General features: G+C 41.3%; 1 pseudogene; it reads left to right on the top strand.

The window, feature by feature from the left end:
• The first annotated feature begins 6,290 nt into the window (after positions 1-6,290).
• Positions 6,291-16,789, top strand: LOC131184308 (cytochrome P450 2J2-like; annotated as a pseudogene).
• Positions 16,790-17,484: the final 695 nt, after the last annotated feature.

Genomic DNA, 17,484 nt, shown 5'->3' with positions numbered 1-17,484 from the left:
TAAAAATAATGTTGGGGACAAGGGACATCCTTGTCTCATACCTGCTTCTAATTTTATCTCTTCAGTTAATATTCCATTCACCTTCACTCTTGCACTGCTTTTTGGTACAATTTTGAAATAACATGTATAAACTTATTACCAAAGCCTAAAGCCTCCACAATTACTTTAATAGTTTCCCATTGTACAGAATCAAAAGCTTTAAAATATCCAATGATACTATACCAATTTTATCACCATTATATTCAGCTACATCTATAATATTTAATACTCTTCTAACAATATCACTCATGTATCTACCCTTCACAAACCTACTTGATTATAACTTATATATCTATCTATAAATCTATTTAATCTATTACTTATAATAGCAGTAAATATCTTTGCATCCTGATTAATTAAAGAAATGGGCCGATAGGACTCAATCCTTTCTAAATCTTTATCTGGTTTAGGAATTAGGATATCACCGTTCTATTCCATGACGAAGGTACTTCTCCACCATGTAATATTCCATTGAATAATTTTTGCAATCTTGGTATTATTAATTCTTTAAATTCTTTATAAAACTCAACAGGTAATCCATCCTCACCTGGAGCTTTCCCTAATTTTAATTTTTGTATTATTCCATTAATCTCATCTTGTGTTATATCTTCTTTTTTGTGATGACTTTAAACCATTAACATTCCAAGTTAAAAATCTACTTGTCATTCTTGAAGCTTTTGGAGCATCAGCTGAAGATCTTCCTGGATTTTCCTCTTTGGCCTAGCCCCCGCACCTCCCAACAGCTTCTGTTTTGGTAATTTCTTGAATTATTGCTTGACATTGTTGCATCTTTTCTTGTTCTTTATGTTTGGTGGCTGCTCGAGTCAATCTTTGCTCCTTTGCATCACCTGTTTTTCCCAACGATTCCAGGACTTGGGAAGTAACCATAGATTGCAGTAAATCTTCTTCATTAGTTACAGCCCCAGCTTGAACTTGTGCCTGTTTTCCTTCCTTTTGCAGCTTTCTTGCCATCTCCACTTCTCTTCTCCTCCTAGCTTCTGGTGATGGTGGACTTCCAGCCTTTAATACCTTGATGTAGAAGTCTCTTGCCTTCCAAACTGTGTTAAGATGATATCTTTCTCTGTCAAATTTAGTGGTAGCATCTCGAATAAAAAGTTGAACTTGGGCAGCAACATCATCTTACACATTGCAATTCTACCAAACCAAGACAACTTTAAAATTTTATATTTATCTATCTTCTTCTCAATTTCATTAATCATCACATCATAATTAAATTTTTTCAATTCTTTAACTTGAGTGAAAGCACTATACCCAAATATTTCAATGTATTTTTAATCCTTATCCCAAATTGCTCTTGCATATTCTCACACTCATTACCATTACTATCCATCAATAATTCTGACTTTGTCCAATTTACTTTCCGACCTGTCATTTCCTCAAATTCTTTCAAATGCTTATATCTCTTTTCAAATCTTTCTACATTTTCAAAATAATTAAAGTATCATCCGCATACAAATTTATCTTATACCCCTTATATCCTTCTAATTCTTCATCTTTTTCTATCATTTTTGTCAATATTTCCATAGCCAATAAAAATAATGTTGGGGACAAGGGACATCCTTGTCTCATACCTGCTTCTAATTTTATCTCTTCAGTTAATATTCCATTCACCTTCACTCTTGCACTGCTTTTTTGATACAATTTTGAAATAACATGTATAAACTTATTACCAAAGCCTAAAGCCTCCACAATTACTTTAATAGTTTCCCATTGTACAGAATCAAAAGCTTTAAAAATATCCAATGATACTATACCAATTTTATCACCATTATATTCAGCTACATCTATAATATTTAATACTCTTCTAACAATATCACTCATGTATCTACCCTTCACAAACCTACTTGATTATAACTTATATATCTATCTATAAATCTATTTAATCTATTACTTATAATAGCAGTAAATATCTTTGCATCCTGATTAATTAAAGAAATGGGCCGATAGGACTCAATCCTTTCTAAATCTTTATCTGGCTTAGGAATTAGGATATCACCCGTTCTATTCCATGACGAAGGTACTTCTCCACCATGTAATATTCCATTGAATAATTTTTGCAATCTTGGTATTATTAATTCTTTAAATTCTTTATAAAACTCAGCAGGTAATCCATCCTCACCTGGAGCTTTCCCTAATTTTAATTTTTGTATTATTCCATTAATCTCATCTTGTGTTATATCTTCTTCCATCAATTCCTTATATGTTTGATCAATTTTCACCACATACTTTTCTAAATAGCTTTGCAATTTTCCCCGATTAACTGGTTTCTTTGAATATAGATTCTGAAAAAAATTTCTAACCACTTCACATTTCTCTAATTTTTTATAACATCTTATACCTCTGTCATCTATCATAGCTCAATTTCTCTCTTCTCTCTTTTATTTTCGCCATCTTTGCCAATAACTTAGAATTTCTATTACTAAATTCAAAAATTCCTATTTAAAATCTCAAATTTCTTTTACTAACTCTGTATCTTCTTCTATCATTTTATTTCTTAACATATTAAGCTCCTGAAGAATTTTTTTTCTTTAGTAAGCAAAATTGATTTTCCAATTCTTTAATCTGATTTTATCTCTTTCCATTTTAATTTTATAATTTTTATATTTCCTACTTGATAATTTAATACTCTCCTCTAAACACCGCTTTCATCGCATCCCAAACAATTTCAAATTTAACCTCCCGTTATCATTTAATCTCCAACTTTCCTCCAATTTTTAAGTTCATCTACCAAAAAAGCAAAATCTTTTCTGTTTCTTAACATTTTGGGAGGAATTTCTTTCATCACTAATACCTCTTGCGCTGCTGTTTGGATTTTATTTTTGTAAGATGCTTGTACAATTTCATTTCTAATCCTCCTGGTTGTAAAGTAAATCACAACATCTCTTGGCAATTTTCTCTGTCTAGCAACCCAGGAGTTAACACGATAGATTTTATCAATTTGAATTGCAAGGTCTGCTGGTTGCTCTCCAATCATCTGTGCAAAAGCCTCTACTAAAATCTCATTTAAATTCTCTCGATTATCTTCTTTCAGTCCTCTCACTCTCAGGGCAAACTCCATCAATCTATATTGTAACAAAACTACTTCTTCATCTGCTCTCTCCATCTTACTTTGAACCTCCACCATTTTATTCTCCAAATTCAAATTAGATTGATTAATTTCTTCCACCCTTTCATCCAGCTGGATCATGTTTTTTGCCAAACCTTGAAATGCTAACACTATATCTTCTCTTACATCCTTATTCCGAGCCTCAACAACATCTTTAACTTCCAATATCTCCTCTGCAATTTCCTTAAATTTTTCCTCCATAATTTGATATTTTAGAAGTCTAAAGGAAGGTGTTGTTTATCTGCATGAATGAATAGTTTATGATTCAGGTTTTGCGGAATTCCAAATCAGTTCATTCTTTCTTCTCTCTCCTCCACCTGCCTTCAATTTTTGTTTTATGCTTTGAGAGAATGTAATAGACGAAATGGATAGAAGAATCAAGTACAGGTAGATATACAAATCTATTAAAGTAGTTCTCAGTTAATGATGATTCATTCAATGACCATTCAAAGTTCTGACAGAGCTGAACAAAGGGACTTCTGTCCTTTAGGCAGGCTTTAAAGAGGTGTTTGTTGGAGACGGTCATTGCAACAAGGAGTTGTTTGGACTCTTGACAAAAGGTGAGAGTTAGCAAAGGGAATAATTTTTTCCCATGGTCTCTCTTCATGTTTCTGGCCTGTCAGCAAAATTGGGTCAAAGCCAGTGATCTCTTGGAAAGAGATCTTGTGGTCTGCCTTATCTGGGGGCAGCTGCTCACCATCAAACAAGCTAGGTTCTCACAGAGCCTTGTTAGCAAATTTATTAAAAGGTGGTTTGTAAGTCTAGAAAGTCCCTTGGACTGCAAGGAGGTCAAACCAGTCAATCCTAAAGGAAATCAACCCAAATGTTCTTTGTAAGGAGAGATCCAGAAGCTGAAGCTCAGATACTTGGTCCACCAGATGAGAAGAGAGGACTCCTTGGAGAAGACCCTGATGCTAGGAAAGCTGGAAGGCAAAATTCTGCCCCATTTTATGACCTTTCTTGCCACTGTTGTTAAGTGAATCACTGCAGTTGTTTAATTTAGATCACATGACCATGGAGCAAGCCACAACCTTCGTGTGAAACATGGTTATTTATTTATTTATTTATTTATTCAAATTTTTATACCGCCCTATCTCCCGAAGGACTCAGGGCGGTTCACAGCCAGATAAAAACATGCAAATAATACAGGTAAAAACAACAATTTAAAAACTTATTAATTAGGCCGAATTAAAAATATCACTAAAATAAAATATCTGGTAGATCTCTTTAATCTTAAATTCCAATCTTCTTCTTTTAATCTGATTCCTGTACCCTTCACATTCCATGACATTATTTTATAACTCCCATTTAAAATATAAATTTTTAATCCTATCCCGCATCTTCCTTTCTGTGCCCACAACCCAACATTAAACTACCATAAAACATTTAACATATAAAAAACAAAAAAAAAAAAAAAAAAAACAAAAAACAAGACAAACAATAAAATACAAAGAATCTTCTTCCCCCACATCCTCATCGGTTTCGCCTCTATAAAGAGAATGGGGGAGAGGGGACGTGTGAATGCGCGGGCGATTTCTTTCGGGCTGTCTATTTAAATTCATCACTCAAGAAAAAAGATAGTGATGACTCTCCGCATTCAACCGTATTTTCCAAGACTCTTATCTGCTTCTTCTCCTGCTGTATCCTCACGACTCTTCTTCTGTTCAACCAACACAGGTGATATTTCTTTCCTCTTTAACCCTTTAGGGTCTTGCCCTCAATAGCCCTTTTTCTTCTTCTGGGTTGATGTTTCGCGTATGTTCCACCCATCTGAAGCATTTGATCTTTTATCTCCATTAAATCCTCCATCTCAATCAGTCCAAGCTCCCGTAAATAACCCGGCCCTATGCCATTGAGCGCTTTAAAGATGGTAACCAAGACCTTGAAGCGCACCCGAAAGGCCACAGGTAGCCAGTGCAGTCTGCGCAGGAGTGGTGTAACATGGGAGCCACGAGGGGCTCCCTCTATCACCCGCGCAGCTGCATTCTGAACCAACTGAAGCCTCCGGATGCCCTTCAAGGGGAGCCCCATGTAGAGAACGTTGCAGTAATCCAAGCGAGATGTCACGAGCGCATGAGTGACCGTGCATAAGGCATCCCGGTCTAGGAAGGGGCGCAACTGGCGGACCAGGCGAACCTGGTAAAAAGCTCTCCTGGAGACAGCTGTCAAATGATCTTCAAAAGACAGCCGTCCATCCAGGAGAACGCCCAAGTTGCGCACCCTTTCCATCGGGGCCAATAACTCGCCCCCAACAGTCAGCTGCGGATGCAACTGACTGTACCGGGGTGCCGGCATCCACAGCCACTCCGTCTTGGAGGGATTAAGCTTGAGCCTGTTTCTCCCCATCCAGACCCGTACGGCTTCCAGACACTTCCAGATAGCACTTCGATGGCTTCGTTGGGGTGGCCCGGGGTGGAAAAGTACAGCTGAGTGTCATCCGCGTACAGATGGTACCTCACCCCAAAGCCACTGATGATCTCGCCCAACGGCTTCATATAGATGTTGAACAGGAGGGGCGAGAGAATCGACCCCTGTGGCACCCCACAAGTGAGGTGCCTCGAGGCCGACCTCTGCCCCCCTGCCAACACCGTCTGTGACCGATCAGAGAGATAGGAGGCGAACCACCGATAAACGATGCCTCCCACTCCCAATCCTTCCAATCGGTGCAGCAGGATACCATGGTCGATGGTATCAAAAGCCACTGAGCGGTCTAATAGGACCAAGGCAGAGGAACAATCCCTGTCCCTGGCCCTCCAGAGATCATCAACCAACGCGACCAAAGCCGTCTCCGTGCTGTATCCGGGCCGAAAGCCGGACTGGAACGGGTCTAGATAGACAGTTTCATCCAGGTACCGGGGAAGTTGATATGCCACCACACTCTCTACAACCTTCGCCACAAAGCGAAGGTTGGAGACCGGACGATAATTACCTAACATAAGAAACTTTATGTTCTTTATGTTCTTTATAAGAAACTTTTTTCAGTGCTGCTGTAACTTTGAGCGGTCGTTAAATGAACTGTTGTAAGTCGAGGACTATCTGTTATCATTCTAGACATAGAGGAGCTACAGATCCTCTCTGAATGCCTTCCTTGATATTGGCCAAACACTTTAGGGAATGGAGTTTGATGGAGCTCCAAGTAAATTTCTTCGGGTCATCCTTGATGAAGTTATTCTGTTACAACATTGCAGTGTTTGGTCCCAACTAATTTCCCGATGCTTTTATGCTAACGAGCTTGGTTACTTCGTTTCAGCGAACAAAACAATATGGTCTTGTCTTCAGTCTTTATCTTGGAGGAATACCTGCCGTCTTTATTCATGGGTTTCCTTCAGCAAAGGAGGCTCTCATGATAAAAGGCATAGAATTTGCTGGGAGAGCATCATTTCCTATAAAGAAGAAAGGTAATTGTATATAATTTCCAGTAGTAAGCTACCCATTCTGTGATCCAGCTGCCGATCATCCTTTTCCTTTGCATTCTGCAGTTCAGTCTCAAAGTTACCAGAAAGAGAAGGAAAGGTCGACTCTCTTTAAATGTTAGAATTAGTTCCCTTCTTTTTCCTTTTGCAATATTTATAAATAACAATACAGTAGAAATTCCAGTATTCAGCTGAAATCCTATTTATTTTTTATACTGTAAAAAAACCCTATTCAATGTATTGTTCCTTGGCACGGTTGTATTTTTTAAATATATTTTGAACATGACTTGTATAATTTTCATAATTCTCTGTTCATTTACTTATATTGTCATTTTTTCAGAACAGTTTTAATTTAAAAATACATAATTACTGATAGGCAAGTTAAAGGTGTTTTTCAAAAGCCAACTGGACTTAGGTTTTCCTTGAAGATGTTTTGTTTCTCATTCAAGAAGCTTCTTTGGTTCATGAACTGAAGAAGCTTCTTGGATGAGAAGCAAAAGATCTTCAAGGAAATGTCTATGGAGATTCTCAGTCATCCAGGTCATGGTTGTCATATAGGTGCTTTTTCAAGAGGCAACTGGACTTTCTGGTTTTTCTTTGAAGACATTTCGCTTCTCATCCAAGAGGTTTCTTCAACTCTGAGCTGAAGAGCTGAAGAAGCTTCTTGGATGAGAAGCAAAACCTCTTCAAAGAAAAACAAGAAAGTCCAGTTGCCTTTTGAAAAAGCACCTTGGGGACAACCACGACCTGGATGACTGAGAATTTCCATAGACTTCAAGATAAAAATGAATAACTGCAGGATGATATATTTTTGTTGTTGTAGGTTTACTGACATTAAGATATGGTGAAGCATGGAAAGAGCAAAGAAGGTTTTCGGCGATGCTTCTTAGAAACTTTGGAGCGGGCAGAAAATCAATGGAAGAAAAAATCCAGGAAGAGGTCACTTGTTTGAGTTAAGCGTTTACTGAAAACATGAGTAAGCTCTCCTGGGACAGGCAGGGAAGTTGGGGATTCTTATTTTAGTGTTGGTTTTGGTTTCTATTGGGCCCAATTGAGTTGACCTCAATGTTGACTGGTAAGTGTGTGTATTGAAGCGGAATAGGTGGAGTTTAGGATTCCGGCTGCATGAAATTCCAAGCTCTATTAACCAAAATAAGACAGATTATTCATGTTGTCTCTGTGCTTGTAATGTTTGTAGAGCATGAGTCCTAGAACATTCAGAATCAGAATACAGCTGGAAGGGACCTTGGAGGTCTTCTAGTCCAGCCCCCTGCTCAAGCAGGAGATCCTATACCATTTCAGACAACTGATTGTCCAGTCTCTTCTTAAAAACCTCACAATGTATGAAGGCAAGCTGTTCCATTGGTTAATTGTCCTCACTGTTAGGAAGTTTCTCTTCAATTCCAGGTTGCTTCTCTCCTTGATTAGTTTCCATCCATTGCTTCTTGTCTTGCCCTCAGGTGCTTTGGAAAATAAATCGACCCCCTCCTCTTTCTGGCAGCCCCTCAAATACTGGAACATTGCTATCATATCCCACCTAGCCTTTCTTTTCTTTAGACTAGCCAAATCCAAATCCTTCAGCCGTTCTTCATATGTTTTATTCTTGCTAGGAGACTATAAATTAAAATTCTGAGTATGTTTTTGGATGTTCATAGAGAATCGGGGAGAAGGGGGAAAGATTTCTCTATATAAAATGGAAATATAACTAATCACCAACCTCTATTTCCATGAAATACTCTTAGCAAACTAGTCTACCTCCCATCATTTTTCATGTGGGAGCATCCCGCAATATGATGGTCTCCAAAAGTTTTAGATTAAAAAACAAGCATTGATGCCAAGCTTCGTAAGGTATGCTTTCCCTGGAGTTAAGACTAACGCAGCAACAAATTGAGACTGGAGTATAAAAATATATTTTGCTGTTCATAATACAAAGCAGGATTTCTCAGGTTCTGAACCTTTGAAGGCCACCTACATTTTCCTTAGGAGAAATTGGTTCTGTTGACTGCTCTTTCACCAATTCCTCCTGTGTATGGAGCATGTCTCCTAATTTTAGTAGCTTCTCTAAAACATATATTAATAATAAGGTCATACACATAATCTCTGCATTGACAGTCCCCAAGGAGTCTTTTCAGTTTTACCTTTGATAAAGCTCATATACCTGTTCTGCTAATGATCTACACTAACTGGCAGGGCTAAAACCTTTACATAGTTTTAGCTTTCAGCAAGATTTTTATTAATTAGAAAAAGATTGAAAATAGCAGAGGCCATTTGACCTTCGTGGTTCTTTTAACTTAAAGTTCATGGTGAGCTGATCAGAGAACCGAAATCTCTGACTTTGTGTTCTTCTGATGATGCCTCTGCAAATAGTAAAAGTGCTTAGAGGTAGTGTTTACTGTACACTGCCCAGAATTGTTGTACGCTGTCCAGAGGCATTGGTTTATCACATGTACAACTCTATAAATGAGATAGATGATAGTGATGATAGATAGATAGATAGATAGATAGATAGATAGATAGATAGATAGATAGATAGATAGATAGATAGATAGATGGGTGGGTGGGTGGGTGGGTGGATGGGTGTGTGAGTGGTGGGTTTCAAAAAATTTTACTACTGGTTCTGTGAGTGTGGCTTGGTGGGCATGACAGGGGAAGGATACTGTAAAATCTCCACTACCCCCTCACTCCAGGGGATGGTCTGCAAAAACCCCATTTCCTCCTGATCAGCTGGGACTCGGGAGGCAGAGAATAGATGGGTATGGGGCCAGTCAGAGGTGGTATTTACTGGTTCTCCAGAACTGGTCAGAACTTGCTGAAACCCACCTCTAGTGGGTGGATGGATGGATGACAGAGAGAGAGCGAGAGAGAAAGAGAGAGAGATGATAGATAGATAGATAGATAGATAGATAGATAGATAGATAGATAGATAGATAGATTAGATAGGATAGATAGATACAGTAGATAGATAGATATAGGGGGAGAGAGAGAGAGAGAGAGAGAGAGAGAGAGAGAGAGAGAGAGAGAGAGAGAGAGGGACGGAGGGAGGCAATAAGACAGAGTTTCCTTATAGTTACAGGAATGGATTTATTACATCAACAATGTGACTCCTGTAAAGGAACATGAAGGCAGATAAATTGATAGGGATCTAATTTCTTTTCTTTGACAGATGTGCCTTTTGATCCTTTTGGGTTTCCGGATGCTGCAGTTGCCAACATAATGTCTACCATATTATTTGGAAAACATTTTGAATATGATGACAGCTTCCTCAAAACTCTGCTAGAAATGACACATCAAAGTTCCCGAATAGCAGCAGGACCCTGGGCCTTGGTATCCTTAACAAGAATCCAAAAGACTATTCAAAATAAATGCACAATTAGGTGGTGGAAATTTGAGTTTTCATGTTTCACATACAGTTGAACCAAAAAATTCAAAACATTTTTGAATCTGGCCACAAACACATACTCGGGTGGCGATCAAACACAGCAGTGGCCGATTTCCCCTTCCGCACCACTTTTTTTGTAAACGCCAAATTTTCTGTTGTTTGTTACAACAGGGAAATTAGGTTTGTGTCACAACCAAATGGGGTTGCGACCAAAGTTATGGAATGAATTATGGTCGTGACCAGAGGTCGTATTGTATTTTGGAGCGTCTTTGGTTTTCCTAGCAATTAGAATGATATCTCATCAGAGTGCCAGGAACAGTGGGTGAAGTTTCTGTGTAAGTGATTTGATCAAGGGGTTCAGTTATCCAAATTTAATCAGGGAAAATTTTACCTTATTGGGGCATTTTTTGAAAGTTTACCTTATTGGGGCATTTGACTCCCCATCGAATTGTGAATAAGAGATGTTACAAGGGGTTTCTTTCCCTGCTCCATTTATCCTACAAAGGAGGGTATATTGATTGTTAAGTTTGGGCAATGAGGAGGCAGGAGACAGTCATTGATGACAACAGCTCTTAAGTTTATTGTGAGAACCCAGCAAAGCAAATGGCAAAACAGCCCTCTTTATATAGTATTGTGGCTGAGGCACTAGCCAATCAGAAACGTGCTTTTTCCCGCCCAAATTTCCCTCCAAAAATTCAAATACATAACATTGATCATGATCAAATTAATCAATATTGGCTTTTCTTCTCTTTGCCGGTAGCTTTACAATGAGGTGCCCTTAGTGAGAAGTCTTCCCCTGCCCCATCAGAGATTATTCACACTTACAAAGAAAACGGAAGCTCTCATTAAAAAAGAGATAGAAGAGCACAAGGCAACCTCGATTCCAAGAGAACCTCGAGATTTCATTGATGCATATTTAGAAGAAATGCAGAAGGTATTCACCTCAGTCTTTTCCTGTTGAATATTCAGGGATTTCTCTTCCTCTCATCTTGGATCTATTTGTCTAACATTAGCCTCCTGAATATATCACAAAAATGTTGATATGGGGACTTTTCTAGATGTTGTGCCAAATCTTTTTTCCGCCTGGATCAAGGGTGTCAAACTTGCCCAGGCTGGACATGGCCAGCTTGACATCACCTCGAGTGCTCTGCCAGTGAAAATGGGCTTCTGAGCTCTGTTTTTGGCTGCGATGGCCTCCTGAAACCCCATGCCAGCAAAAACGGAGCTCTGTTTTCGCTGGCAGAGGCACTGTGGGCCGGTTCTTTGCTGTTTCCAGGGTGGTCCCACGAGCCAGATCTAAGCATTTCATGGACCAGATGTGGTCCTCAGGCCTTGAGTTTGACACCTCTGGCCTGGATGACACATTGTGTGAATGGAGGGCCTTGGGCTTTGCATGTTGTGCATACCCAACCAACAAGATCAACCAAGGCAGATCTTTTCATCAGGACTAGGAGGAAAGGCAAACTTGCCAGCTCTGGAGGATCTTCTGAGGCACCCTCAATCTCTCCCCAAACTTTATTAGGATGGGTTGTCAGCAAGAAGTTGCTTGTTTCCCATCTCCCTACTTCCTTTCCATTTTTAGTCCTATTTTTCAGAATGAATTCCTGCTTTTAAATTGACGTTACCAGCTGAATTAAAGAGTGGGAGAAGATCCTTTTTTCATTTGATTGTAATAACATTCTTTCTTTTAACTACCAAAAGCCAGAGAAGAAAGGTTCAAGTTTTGAGGAAGAGCAATTACTTGTCTTACTATCTAACCTATTTTGTGGCTGGAACAGAGACGATAGCGTCAACACTGCAGTGGACATTGTGCTATTTAATGGCCTTCGCAGAGATCCAAGGTAAAGAATTGTGAAACAGGGTTCTTGATCTGTAATAATAATGACTTTATTTATTATATAAATGAGGAAGGGTCCTGAATTGGGGGATCATTATCATGGCTGGTAACTCAGAAAGCTGCACTCTCATCACTTCTGGTGAAAATCAACTCAACGTCTACTTAAAGTCAATGAAACCAGTGGTGAAATCCTCTGTGGTTTGCTACTGGTTCGCTGCGTGTGCCAAATGCGTGCTGCATGTGCACATGCACAGTGCATGCCAAATGCATGCTGTGAGTGCATGCGCAGTCCTCATGAAACGCATGCTTTGTGCGGAAAAAGGAGGCTTAAGAAGGTAAGTAGAACAGTGGGGGGGGGGAACAGCTGTGCCGTGTAATTTAGATTTGCTAAAAAGCAGGATCTCCTGCATTCTAGAGAATATAAATCGCACTGCACAGCTGATTGTCGGAAATACCAGTTCAGACGAACTGTTAGCATTTTTTTTACTACTGGTTCACCCAAATTGGTAGCTTTTATTACTACCAGTTTGCCTAAAACAGTGCAAAGGGTAGCATTTCACCCCAAATGAAAAGTTTTCCAGAAGATAATTTTGTTCCTCAGAGAAATGCTGGAAGGAAATAGACACGGTGGTGGGAAACAAGGCAATCTTGAAGTACGAAGACAGAAAGAAGTTGCCCTATGTAAACTGTCATTCATGAAATCCAACGTATTTCAAATGTTGCTCCTCTTGGAATTCCTCACACCTCCATTAAAGATGTGCAGGTTTCTGGATATAAAATTCCCAAGGTTTTAAAAAAAAAAGGAACTTTTAATTGTTTTTCAAAGAGTCAGGTGTTGGTGAATTGGCATGTGTCCATTTGCGTCTTCCTCACCTGAGGCATTTGTGCTTGTATGTAAGAGGAAGAAAACGCAAGAGATTGAAATCAATGGCAGTCTTCCTTTGAACCTCATTTTATGGGAGCACCATTGGATTATATTTCAATATCTTCGTTGTATGCTTGTCTTGGCTTGTGCAGGACACCATGGTTTTTGTCAATATCCAGTCTGCCCATCACGATGAAGCTCAGTGGAAGTTCCCCAATGAGTTCAACCCTTCCAACTTCCTGAATGAAGAGGGAGACTTTGTGAAACCAGAAGCCTTTTTGGCATTGTCAGCAGCTGAATTATTCCTTTGTCTTTGTCTCTCTCTCGCTCTCTGTCTCTCTCTGTCTCTCTCTCTCTCACACACACACACTTTTAGTGGAAACCTTTCTTTAGAGACTTCAATAAGTCTCTAAAGTCAACTCTTGGGCTCAGCTTATAGTTCAGTATCCTATAGGAAAATGGCATAATAATGTTGAATGCAGTCATTCTGGACCACAAAAGGGTGACCTTTTGTCATATCTAATCCTGGACCACAAAAGTTGCGACCCTTTTGTGTAGTTATGAATTTTACTTTGGGGACATCATTTCCTGTGTCTGAGAAAACACTGTGGTAGGTCTTCTATGTAAGTGACCTTTGGAGATCATTGGACAAGATAAAGCAGAGAATCAGAATCAGAATAGAGCTTGAAGAGACCTTGGAGGTCTTCTAGTTCAGGGGTCCCCAACCTTGGCAACTTTAAGACTTGTGGACTTCAACTCCCAGAATTCTTCAGCCAGCAAAGCAAAGCTGGCTGGCTGAGGAATTCTGGGGGTTGAAGTCCACCAGTCTTATTTATTTATTTTATTAAATTTTTATACCGCCCTTCTCCCGAAGGACTCAGGGCGGTGTACAGCCAAGATAAAACACGAAATATATATACAAGTTAAAACATATTAAAACCTATCAAATTACAAAAAGGCTGAATAATAAAATTTAGTTTAAAAATTTTAAAAATATTAATAAAACCCCAAATTAAAATTTGACACTATTATGCCAGTCCCGCTTGAATAAATAGGTGTGTTTTGAGCTCACGACGGAAGGTCAGAAGATCAGGCACTTGACGTAAGCCAGGGGGAAGTTCGTTCCAGGCGTGGTGCCCCACAGAGAAGGCCCTGCTCCTGGGGCCGCCAGCCGACACTGTTTGGCGGATGGCACCCTGAGAGACCCTCTGTGAGGCGTCTGGTCGGTGGGAGGCATAAGGTAACAGCAGGCGGTCTCGTAAGTACCCAGGTCCTAAGCCATGGAGCGCTTTAAAGGTGGCAACCAAAATCTTGAAGCGCACCCGAAAAACCACAGGAAGCCAGTGCAGGCTACGGAGTAGTGGTGTTACGTGGGAGCCACGAGCGGCTCCTGTTACCACTTGCACAGCCGCATTCTGGACTAACTGTAGCCTCCGGGTGCACCTCAAGGGCAGCCCCGTGTAGAGAGCATTGCAGTAATCCAACCTAGATGTAACCAGAGCGTGAGTGACCGTGCATAAGGCATCCCGGTCAAGGAAGGGACGCAACTGGCGGACCAAGCGAATTTGGTAAAAGGCCCTCCTGGAGACGGCCGCCAGATGTTCATCAAAGGACAGCCGTCCATCCAGGAGGACGCCCAAGTTGCGAACCACCTCCTTTGGGGCCACTAACTCGCCCCCAACAGTCAGCCGCGGATGCAGCTGACTGTACCGGGGTGCCGGCGTCCACAGCCACTCCGTCTTGGAGGGATTGAGCCTGAGTCTGTTTCTCCCCATCCAGACCCGTACAGCTACCAGGCACCGGGACAGCACTTCGACCGCTTCATTGGGGTGGTCCGGGGTGGAAAGGTACAGCTGAGTATCATCAGCGTACAGATGATAACTCACCCCGAAACCACTGATGACCTCACCCAGCGGCTTCATATAGATGTTGAACAGGGTAGGCGAGAGAATCGACCCCTGAGGCACCCCACAAGTGAGGCGCCTCGAGGACGACCTCTGCCCCCCCGTCAACACCGTCTGCGACCGGTCAGAGAGATAGGAGGAGAACCACCGATAAACGGTGCCCCCCACTCCCAATCCCTCCAACCGGCGCAGCAGGATACCATGGTCGATGGTATCAAAAGCCGCTGAGAGGTCTAATAGGACCAAGGCAGAGGAACAACCCCTGTCCCTGGCCCTCCAGAGGTCATCCACCAACGCGACCAAAGCCGTCTCCGTGCTATAACCGGGTCGGAAGCCGGACTGGAACGGGTCTAGATAGACAGTTTCCTCCAGGTGCTGGGGGAGCTGCCATGCGACCACACTCTCTACAACCTTTGCCACAAAGCGAAGGTTGGAGACTGGACAATAATTTCCCAAAATAGCTGGGTCCAGGGAAGGCTTCTTGAGGAGGGGCCTCACCACCGCCTCTTTCAAGGCGGCGGGGAAAACCCCTTCCACCAAAGAAGCATTTATAATCCCCTGGAGCCAGCCTCGTGTCACTTCCTGAGCAGCCAGCACTAACCAGGAAGGACACGGGTCCAGTAAACATGTAGTTGCATGTAACCTCCCCAGCAACCTGTCCACGTCCTCAAGAGCCACAGAATCAAACTCATCCCAAATAACATCAGCAAGACGTGTCTCTGTCATCTCAGTTGGATCGCCGCAGTCTTGGTCCAAACTATCCCGAAGCTGAATGATTTTATCGTATAGATAACCGTTAAACTCCTCAGCTCGTCCCTGTAAGGGGTCATCCCGTCCCTCTTGATGAAGGAGGGAGCGGGTCACCCGAAACAAGGCGGCCGGGCGGTTATCTGCCGATGCAATGAGGGTGGAAACGTAAGAACGTTTCGCCTCCTTCATTGTCTTAAAGTTGCCAAGGTTGGAGACCCCTGTTCTAGTTCAACCCTCTGCTCAAGCAGGTGACCTTATACCATTTCAGATAGATGGGTGTTCTCTGGTGCTTTGGAAAATAAGTTAATCCCCTCAATTTTGTGGCAGACCCTGAAATACTGGAACATGCTACCATGTCGCCCCTAGCCTTTCTTTTCTCTAGTCTAGCCATCAGGATTAGGTTTCACTTATCTTTGCTACCGGTTCACTCGCGCTTGTGCACATGTGCAGACCATATTTGATGACGTCCAGGTGGGTGGGCGGAGCCTCCCACTACCGCCGCTACCGGGGCAAACCAGTAGCAACCCACCACTGCTACTCATATTGTAAGGATCTGCCTCAGCTGGTTCCTCAGGAAAGCAAAACTCTTGACTCCGTTAAGTTGAATCAAAAGAAGTTTTACTGAGAGAAAGTGGTTGCAGTAAAGTCAGGCAGAATCTGAAGGTCCTTCCATTTTCCCAAAAATCCCCAACCAATCCACTGGCAGCCAATGTGATGCTGCAAGGTTGTTTTCAGAACGCTGAGGTGCTAGGCAGCTAACAGGTCATTCTCAGAGTACGATGGTCTTGGAACCAGGCTGGAACCGGCTGGAAGGGAGTCCATTCCATCTCTGAAGACAATCCCCCTCTCTAATTCCCAAGCAGTTGCAGCGAAAGCAAAAGTATATGGAAAATGCCAGCAAGCCTTCCTCCCTACCCTCGCTCCCCTTCCAACAGAATGGCAGGACATAATAGAGGACCTGACACCTACCCAATTCCTGCGACTGTTCTTCATATGTTTTAGCCTCCAGGCCCTTAATCATCTTTGTCGCTCTTTTCTGCACTTTTTCCAGAGTCTCAACACCTTTTTAAAGTCTAAATAATATGAGGTGTGCTTCATAGAGGCTTAGAAGATAAATCTTTTAGACAAGGAAAGAATGCAAAAAGAACTGTTACCAACTTTGGAAATTTCATGAGATTTGGGATCATAGTTTTGAGAAACAAACAGGTCTGGCACTTGCAATTGATTGCCAGCCTTCAGCGGTCTGAATGACTTCTCTTTTTGTCCTTCACTTTGTCTTTTCAGGACCGAGAGTCTGCTTAGGGGAAAACTTGGCTTCGGTAGAGCTCTTCCTCTTCTTCACCAGCATTCTCAGGAACTTCCAGCTTCTGTGGCCAGATAAATCCCAAGCTCCAAATTTTATACCACACTTTGGGGTTACACAATCCCCATCTCGCTTTAAGGTCTTGCTGAAATGTCACCAGCCAAGAGAGTAGATTGAAGTGAGGATCTGCAAAGCAACCCATTCAAGACAACCTCATCCTCTCCAACAGCCAGCAGCCATCTCTATTTCAAATTTATCACTTAGGATATGTTTACAAATATAATGCGATTTAATGTCCATACACCCCTACACATACACACACATATACACACACACACATACACATCTGGCCATATTTATCTCTAATGTTACAATCTATGATTTAGAAGAAATAAAATAACACTGGAAATTGTTAAGAAAATGTTGGATAACCATCTGTCTGAGATGGTGTAGGGTTTCCTGCCTGGGCAGGGGGTTGGACTAGAAGGCCTACAAGGTCCCTTCCAACTCTGTTGTTGTTATTATTATTATTAAAGTTATTATGTAAGTGACACATAATTTTGTCCTGCATTTAGATATCAACATTCCCTGAAGTTCTTTTGAGGGATAAATCCTCAGATTTGTAATCCAACTTAATCTGACCAATTTTTTCAACTAACTAACCAAGGAGAGAAGCAACCTAGAACTAAGAAGAAAATTCCTAACACTTAGAACAATCAATTAGTGGAATAGCTAGCCTTCAGAAGTTGTGGGTGCTCCATCACTGGAGGCTTTCAAGAAGACACTGGACAACCATTTGTCTGAAATGTTAGAGGGTCTCCTGCTTGATCAGGATGTTGGATTAGAAGACCTCCAAGGTCCCTTCCA

Source organism: Ahaetulla prasina, chromosome 12, assembly GCF_028640845.1.
Source record: "Ahaetulla prasina isolate Xishuangbanna chromosome 12, ASM2864084v1, whole genome shotgun sequence".
NCBI lineage: Eukaryota > Metazoa > Chordata > Lepidosauria > Squamata > Colubridae > Ahaetulla > Ahaetulla prasina.
The sequence above is the reverse complement of the archived record's forward strand: the minus strand, read 5'-3'. Positions and strand labels throughout refer to the sequence as shown.